This window comes from Homalodisca vitripennis, chromosome 2 (assembly GCF_021130785.1).
Source record: "Homalodisca vitripennis isolate AUS2020 chromosome 2, UT_GWSS_2.1, whole genome shotgun sequence".
NCBI classification, from domain to species: Eukaryota; Metazoa; Arthropoda; class Insecta; order Hemiptera; family Cicadellidae; genus Homalodisca; species Homalodisca vitripennis.
Genome location: NC_060208.1, coordinates 3,871,119 through 3,880,358, shown reverse-complemented (window position 1 = coordinate 3,880,358; position 9,240 = coordinate 3,871,119). Strand labels below are relative to the sequence as shown.

The 9,240-nt window shown below is 30.5% G+C and overlaps 1 protein-coding gene across 2 annotated transcripts in view; it reads right to left on the bottom strand.

Annotated features, from left to right (window-relative positions):
* LOC124356067 (longitudinals lacking protein, isoforms A/B/D/L-like) overlaps nt 1-9,240 on the bottom strand; it is a 288,880-nt gene that overhangs the window by 122,391 nt on the left and 157,249 nt on the right. The window lies entirely within an intron of this gene.

Here is a 9,240-nt window from a genome sequence, read left to right as displayed (position 1 = left end):
AACAGTGTAAATATAAAATCATCTTAATTATTTTGTTTACTCCCACAGCCGGTGTCAAAACTAACAAATTTAACACGTTCACTATGACATGCACCCAATTGGGTACACACCGGGCTTTTGTAAAATGCCTTGTGTGCCTGATGGGGTACACAGGGAACATGTTGCTGTGCCTAGTATTATGACCTAGCGTTTTTATTGTTTGCCTGCCTTGGTGGTTTATTAAATTTGATCCCGCACTTAAATAAATACTTCAGATTATCATGTACTCCGGCGAGCTCACAATTGTTTAATTTTTCAGGTAAATTAATTTATTTAGGTACCCCTTGGGGTACACGCAAATAAATTTAATAAACATAATGAAATAATTGTTTTTGTGCAAAACTACAAAGCTTACATACCTTTCTCATTTTACTTAGACAGGTGACGTAAAAAATCAAGTACAGATTTTTGCCATTAAAATCAAACAATTCGACGGCAGAAAAACGCTGAACGTGTTACAATAAAACCACTGTTTATTATGATACTTTTGAAAATTTAAAGGTATGGCAATCTCAAAGCTCTAAAATTTTTGTTTCAAATCCTAAACTAAACTTATTAATGCTATTATTTTTTATCAAAAGAACAACATTGAGACCACATATTTAGTATTTAATATTTGAGAAGAATTTAATTGGAAAGTTTTGTAAACTATGAGTAAGGTACCGTACACTTATACAAATATTGTAACAGGCTCAGAAAACACATGTTAGTAAACACTGAAAACCTACTAAGGATGCTCTTACTATTTGTCCTTAACCTTCCCGGTGCCACATCATCCAGCAGAAACAATCAACTCTGATCCAGGAGTTAGTAAAACTATGTCAACAAGATAGTACTTGTATTCCTACAATCTGGATGATGGTCAGTCTCTAACTGTCTGTGAATCGTTCAGAGGTAAATATGATCATTATTTATCATGTATGTGATTCTAGAATTGACATAATAAAATAAATACACATTAAAACTTTTTTTAAAGCGACCAATTTATGTTTATGTATGACAGAGTATAGAGGTTTATGTGACAAACACATCTCAACGAATACAAATGTTGTTACAATGAACATTGGAGCAGACGGCAAATACTAGGAAATAAGACACAAGTCAGAGAGCCAATAGACCGACAATGCCACAATATTGATGGATGGTACAGGTCACGATATCTAGCCCAGGAGCCAAGAGTCAATAATCATTGTATAAGCACACAGCCTAGTGTTATGTGAAATACATAGAGCAATTTCCCCAAAGAAATAAATACATCAGCTGTGACAGTTTTACTCAGATTATATTTTTCTTAGGTTCACACACTTTGACATGAAAATTTAAGTTGTACGAGATTCAGAAAACTGTATAAACACCTAATTTTTTATTAATTTTATTCTCTTTGTCTCATAGACTTACACTGATATAACTATTATTTAAGTGCCTGATGGTCGGTTTTAAGGGAATAAAGCTAAGACAATAATGTGATCTGAGGAAATTTTTTAAATATTTTAAACTTATTCAATACTCTCCATTTAAGCCACCAGCAAAATGAACCCAGCTGACCAATGTCACCAAGAAATAGAATGTGTGTTAATACCATGGACATTACCTCTTAGCTCCTCGAACTTCTTGAACGCAATGTATTTTTTACTTTTACACACACACTAAACCGTAAACTTTTAGTTGATTGGGGTTATATCTCAATACTCTTTCAATATACCGTATCTGCTAATAGGTAAATAAAATCTTCGTAAAATTAGTTTTGAAGTTTGTATGAATTACGGTACCAGTTATATCAACTACCTCAACATTAGTAGCCAACATTTTTAGTAACTTATTTGTCAGCATTACACTAGTGCATTACACTCACTAATCCAATCATCACATTTTTATGGCTTGCTCTCTTAGCACTATTTAAATTAAAGTTAATAAAACTAAATCAATAAATTAAAACTTAAAAATATAATACTGGTATATCATAAAAAAAGTAGTGAAATTAAATTATATCTTTAACTATTAAACAATTTAGTGTGGCAGCAGAAATTAAGTCCCTTCTGAGTGAATCAAAGAAAAGTTTTCCAATCTCAGACAGCTGAGGGATATCCATTTTTGCCCATTAGTATCTGGACAGGGAACGGTGGATAGGGAGGATCAGCCGGTACCAAAGGGTTGGCAGAATCGTGCTGGTGGACCTTGGTATGTATGACTAGCTTGTCCTTGCGGAAGAACTTCTTAAGGCAAGTAGGGCAGGAGAACTGAGGTTGTTTCCCACACTCGTACCGTAAGTGACGGAACAGGTTGCCCCGTCGGTTGTACACCTTAGGACATCCGGAGCAAGGAAATATCCCTACCAGACCGTTGGGTGACGGTTCCATCCCGCCCGAAGATCTGAACTGGCCACCTACAACATCGGTATATAAGAAATCTTTCAGCACCAGAGCGGGGAGGAGAGTAGTAAATCCCACACGAGTTCTGCTTGTCTACAAGAAGGTTGCCCAATATTACCTCCCACCCCTCTACAAATGCTATAACCAGTAACAAGAAAGTTTGACTTGAAGTCAATTTCAATAACATTAAAGAGGTTCCAATCAAACCTAATGAAACAGTTGTAAGAATAGAAATTGCCATCACCTTTCAATCACTCTACAATATAGTATATAACTACTGTATTGAAAAATAAACTTCATTTTTTAGGACATTCTAAAAGATGTAAGATACAAAAAAATATACAACATGTGCTATGCCAAAAAAGTTGCACTTAATATAAATGTAAAAGAATATCTATTTTATGAAACATTCTAGAAGAATGTTTTAAATAAATGGTTATTGGAAAACAATTCATTAACTGGGCAGTATAGAATGTTAAATCTACACTGCCAAGAAGACAAGCATTACTGCCTTATCATGATTACTTAAATTAGTACTGTCTAACCTATTTATTTATCCATTTGTTCCTCTGTTTAGTTGTAAGATATTGAATACAGAGGGCAAATAACAGATGAAAGCAAACACTATATTTCATGTATTCATTTAAAAAAAATAAGGAGTGATAACACAAATATATCTGGATGATTACTTCAATGAACAATTAATGTTAACAAAGACTTCCGGTGCACAGACTATTATAGTCTATGGTTAATAAAGGAAAAAAAAATAATTAGTTTCTTTGTGGGACAAATTATTAAACACAAATTTAAATGCAACCTCCTGAAATTTAATCGTAGTAGTGACGATTATTGCTCATGCAAGGAGTTAAAAAAAAAAAAACATGTTACTGGAGCAATTAAATATGTTGTACAAGAAATTTTTTTTAAGTAAATACTGTTAATATAATAATCTCCACTAAAGAACTGTTAAACATGAAATAAAAATAATTCTAAACAAGTAAACGTGTTGTAACAACTTTATTTTTATATGAAAGCTATACTTGTATCTAGTTTTCAACAGTGACTGCAATACAATCGTTTTGACACTATTATTGTCATTGCGGTGTTGACTCTTCAGTAACACTGGATGATAGATTGGTGCTCTATGGATAACTTTCAAATTGTTCAAGGCCAAATGTGAGATCTTGAGTTGAATGTGTACGTGCATTGTCATGCAGGAAAATGACCCTCTATCAATAATGTAACGTTCAATAAAAATTTGTAGCACCAACCCTGCAATAAATGTTTTCCCTTGTCTATTTTGTGTATTGTAATCACATTTATATGGTAGCACAAAAAAACTAAAAGGTGAATTGTAGTCACCTTTGTTTTCCCATTTGTTTATCAATCTATTTATAAATAAACAATGTATGAATTGATTAAGTTAAGACTGGGCTACTAAAGTTAAATTCATTGTAATTATTAAATTCAAATAAATGTTTTTAATACAAATATTTAATCTATCACTAAAGATTAACCAGCAGGAAAGGGTTTAATAAAAGAAACAATAACACAGCACTAGTATTTATCTACTTTATTACCACAGAACGAAATTTACAATAAGAGTTTGTACAAATACAACGCGTACGTGGTGGCCGGCGGGGTACATCCTTACTTACACATACAAGGGTAAACATATGATGGAAGGTTAAGTAACCATCACTGTTGTACAATAATGTGCATCATGGTTGAACTAACCGATCCCTAAGTATTTATGCACTACACTATACTCAAAACTGGAAACTAAATATAAAAAACTAATCTAAAATATCATTTATATATGGCGTTTTTTTCATCTTACTCTACTACTTGTTTGTTATACAATTTGTTTAGCAAAATTGTTATTTAAGCAGTCCAAAACAAATCCTTCAATGTCTCATACTTTATGTTACAAAATGTGTCTTTATTTGCTGAGGTTTACTGAACCATAATTTGTTGTGTAAGAGTCACTCAATCACAACAATTACAATACTGTTGCCTAACATATTGATATCATAATTTGTCTTTTCACTTGGCAGGTAAATAACATATAACCTTTGTCTAAACCCTCAATAAAATTTGACTTGGAGTAACCTAACTTAATAGTTTACTTTTCAATATGACCTGGACTATATATAAGATCATTGTGATCCAGTTTAATAAATTTAAAGTACAAAATAGTAACAGAAGAACACATGTTTATTTAACTTAACCATCCTCTAATGACATCACTTACCAATAAATATCGATTCTTAAAAGTTCTATGACACATTCCTCTCTATAATATATAATCTTGTATCGTATTACAACTACGGCTGGAAAAATGGAAATACAGTATGTGCTGAAGAAGATGGACACATTTTATATATATATATATATATACCTATCATGCACACAACAGCGTGCGAAGTGATCACACTCAAAGTCACGTCCAGGAAAATAGCTTCTAAAATTATGTTAAGGAATATCATGAATACTGATCTGTTCTTAAAACTAAAGAGAGCAAAAATTATACAATACTTTGACATGGTTTAATGAGTTTGAATATAATAATGAGTTTGGTAGTTTTGTCATCACACTGTGTATTCAAAACCAAACAATATTTGTTTAATATGGTTTCTTTTATAAACTTGGAAATAATTTAATTACACTTCCAGACAGAATGGTCTGGAGTACCAATTAGCTGATGAGATAATTAAGTAAGTATATAAAATCATAATGATTTCACTTGCAAATATAAAAATGTTTTTCAGCCTTATTCAATGAAATCTTGAGAAACATTTCGTTAGATACTAAGGAATGGTGCTACAACCTATTTAACTTTATATTAAATGTTAGCTATTATTCTAAATACAAATTAACTTGTACCAACTGAATATAACAAAGACCTTAGAACATCTGTTATATAACACAGCACTTACTCATGATTTAATTTAAGAATGAACATATTTATGTACACAGTAGAATAATTAATTGTACTTAATTTGAATTGAAAAAAGAAACAAAACCTTATGGTAACTAGGCCTGATTAAAAAACTTGTAGCAAGTTTATCACAAGCTAGAAGTTTATTAATTACACATATTAAAGGAAATAAGCCTCCCCTATCTATCTCAAAATACAAAATAGATTATATGAGATGTTACTTGTAGTACAACTAAAGAATCTTATTCAGATTGTAAAAATATAACTTCCGCAATATAAATTTCTTAAAAATTATGATTGGATAAAATAACGAGTATTTTGGATTACAATTAGACGTATTTGGTAATAATTTGAGGTAAATATGGTACAATCACAAAAATCAGCTTAAATCACAGATGATGTTATTGGAATGGCAACCCATTAAAAATTAGGGACTTAATAATAAAATCAATACAAATAGAAATAATAGAGACTTAATAATAAAATCAATACAAATAGAAATAAAGTTACAAAATAAGCAAACTACTAATTGAGTCATGTAAAGCATTACAATCATTGATTCCTAAACAATTTAATATCACATGGAAAAACATAAACACCAAAATAGTAAACATTACTTAAATGCTACTTTAGAATGTTCACACTGACAGATGAATTTTCTTAGAGTTTAACATATTTATTTTAGAGAAATATTACCAATTACTGTATTACTATGTCCAGTATGTTTATACATATAGTAAACACAAGGGGAAATTGAGAACTTAGTTTTATGAAAGTCGGATAAAACAAAAAAGGCATTATAGAATATTACAAAAAACTTCAAACATGATTTGATTCTATAGCAGTGTTGTACTCAAAAACACTCACTTATACAAACAAGGTGGTACCCTGAACACATCTTTATATATACAGAGTTCCACGTGTTAATGAGAAGAACAAACAGTATAACATTATTACATGTATTAATAATAGTTACAGGACATGTCAATTTTTATCATCTAATCTCTTCAAGAAACCATTTAAATTTAATTTAAAACTCAGAACATCAACATATGAATGATTTTGATTCAGAGTAAACAATACATTCCTGTTAAAGGTATTTTACACTAATACTGTTATTGAGGAAAAGTATATAAAGAAATTTGTCTCTTGTATGTTTTGGTTTTAATCATGTCAAATACTATCACCAAAAAGAATTTAAAAATAATGTGTTATGTACCCCTCAATATCTCCTTATTTTACATAAAATGTACTACTTCCAATATTGTTTTTTCAAACAATTTAAAAACTGATAGTAGAAAAGGAGATCCAAACCGCATGATTTATTAACAACTAACTTATACTGTATACCACCTTGTATTGATATCAGCGACCAGAACCGAATTTAGATGAGATCAACCGAGGATTAATCATCAAATGAAGCGATGTCCTAGGGTGCACAACTGGGACAAAAGGTGTGAAACACACAACATATATCACAATTAAACATATACTTAGAAGCTATCCTTGAACGTAAACTGAGATGCACGACTCCCGCACGGTATTGGCGGTTCGATCTTCTTCACGACATCCTCCAAAAGATAAATGTGCACGTCTTTTCTCGTCGGCCACTTGTACGAGCCGCACGTTGTTGGCTCCATCGCGTTTATTTCTATCCCGTTACTCGGGAGGCTCACCACCTCTCCGGGGTACAACAGGTCGTCATAGCGCACTACCACCCAGTCTCCAGGCTGGTACGGGCTGTTGGAGTTTGTAATTGCTTTCACTGGTTTCAACTCGATATTTTCTTCTGTATCTTCAGTGATGCCGTTACCCTCCGGGACCTCCTTGTTGACAACAACCACGGCGATCTTCTCAGTTTTATCTGAAAAAAAATTTAGTTGTAGACCAATGTTTCATGTTTTGAAAATGGTAACACTGAAAACTAAATTTTTAAAACTTTAACCACATCCACCTAGAAAATTCAAGGCAGATAAATACAGTTACGTTACCACATTAAACAGAAAACTAACTTATGTTACCTTGACAATCTTCTCGTTCTGTGGTTTTGTTGGTGGTGTCGCTTGTTAAACATCAAAACTAATATGAATTCTTAAATGATATAATTCTGTCTAATGTTGATATCAATTAAATATCAATGGTTGTGGAATTACTGTTTTAATTGTAATTGTTTTTTTGTTTTGTTTTGTGTTTTGTTTTATGTCTAGTATGTATCTATATAAAAATTAAATTACACACAGTTTGTTCATTCCAAGTGAATGACTGCCATTAAGTTTTACATTACTCTATGGATGGCTGTCCTAAACCGTCCAATTTATGTAACTACGTCATTTTTTACTTGTTTTGTAACGATGTAAGCATATTTAAAATGTATTCCATTTTATGTATTATTTGTATGTCACAGCAGCACATTTAAAGGCCAAATAAAATCAAACTGATAGGTTAACTGATAGGCTAATAAACTGTTCAATGTTGAGTGTTGTTATGCACTTTAATAATAACTATGATAAAAACATTAAAACTAATCCAGTGTCTTGTTTAATTCTTAACAACTTATTGTACTTTTTATAATGCTTTATAGTAATAGTTGAGAAAACCGTGATTAAAATCAGGTTTAATGGTGATTTTTAATACAATAATGTGAACAAAATCTCCAATCTAACTTCAAAGAACTTTAAACTGAGTTCAAAGGAGGCAAGTAAGTGTTACATACATTATCAACTCTCTCGAAAAATCATAACAATTTTATTGTGAATAAAATTCAACAAATACAAAATATTCTAAACAAATTAGCAAAATTCCTAAACTACTATAGAATTACCACACATGTCATAAATACCTCAGATGTCACAAACCACAAATGAGCATTTGTACACTTAAGAGTAACTATTTATTTTGCTAAATTAATTCATGAACCTTCTCAATTGTTGTATTAACAAATATATAATGTACTTTATTGTATCTTACATTATGAGATCACACTAACGTGTGACATCATGAAGAGAACAATTTGTGTTGTTTTTACTAAAATAAATTTATAAAGTAATCATTGTTTACATAAAATAAACTTTATGGGCAATACAACTTTAAAGAATAGACTTGCCAAAGCAATTTTCAAAGAATAATATTACAAGATTTAATTAAAACTACAAAGTTTACAATATTTTTAAGAACACCAGTGTTCGAAAGGTATATATATAAATGTTATAAAACCCTGATTACAGATTATTACTACATATGTTTTGATTAAGATAAGGCACATGACATTGTAAGATGGTATAAAATATATAACTAAATAGTTATGACTGTAATACTCACATTTAAAGTTAGGATTAAATTTCAATTTGAGTTTGGCAAACATAATGTTTATATAATAAATAGATAACACTACATTGCAAGTGCAACTTTTTTGCAATAAAATGATTTTATGTTTTTATATCAATTGGTTTGTACAATCTCTTTATATTTATAAAATGACATTATTTGTTGATTTAGTAATTTTATGGTATTATATTTAACATATTTCACTGTGAGTAAAAATTCCTTTTAGTTGAAGATTTGTAATAATTAACATTCTAGTCTTAAGGCAGGCCACATTTAAGTTCACAGTATATTTACTTAATTAATCAATCCCCATTAGCTTCTTACACAGACAAATATCGACAAGCACAAAGCAATAAATCATTTTATTAATACAATACATTAATTAATATTACTAAGAATGCAAATTAGTCTGTCCCTATAATAATAGAAAATAAAACGGAGTGAACAAATAAAACATTGGCCATTTTTATATTGCTTCAAAGTACATTTACGTTATTTGTGTTATTTATTTGTAAGAAATTTTAATCCAGTGTACTATGGATTGATTTTGCTTTAAATAAAAAAAAA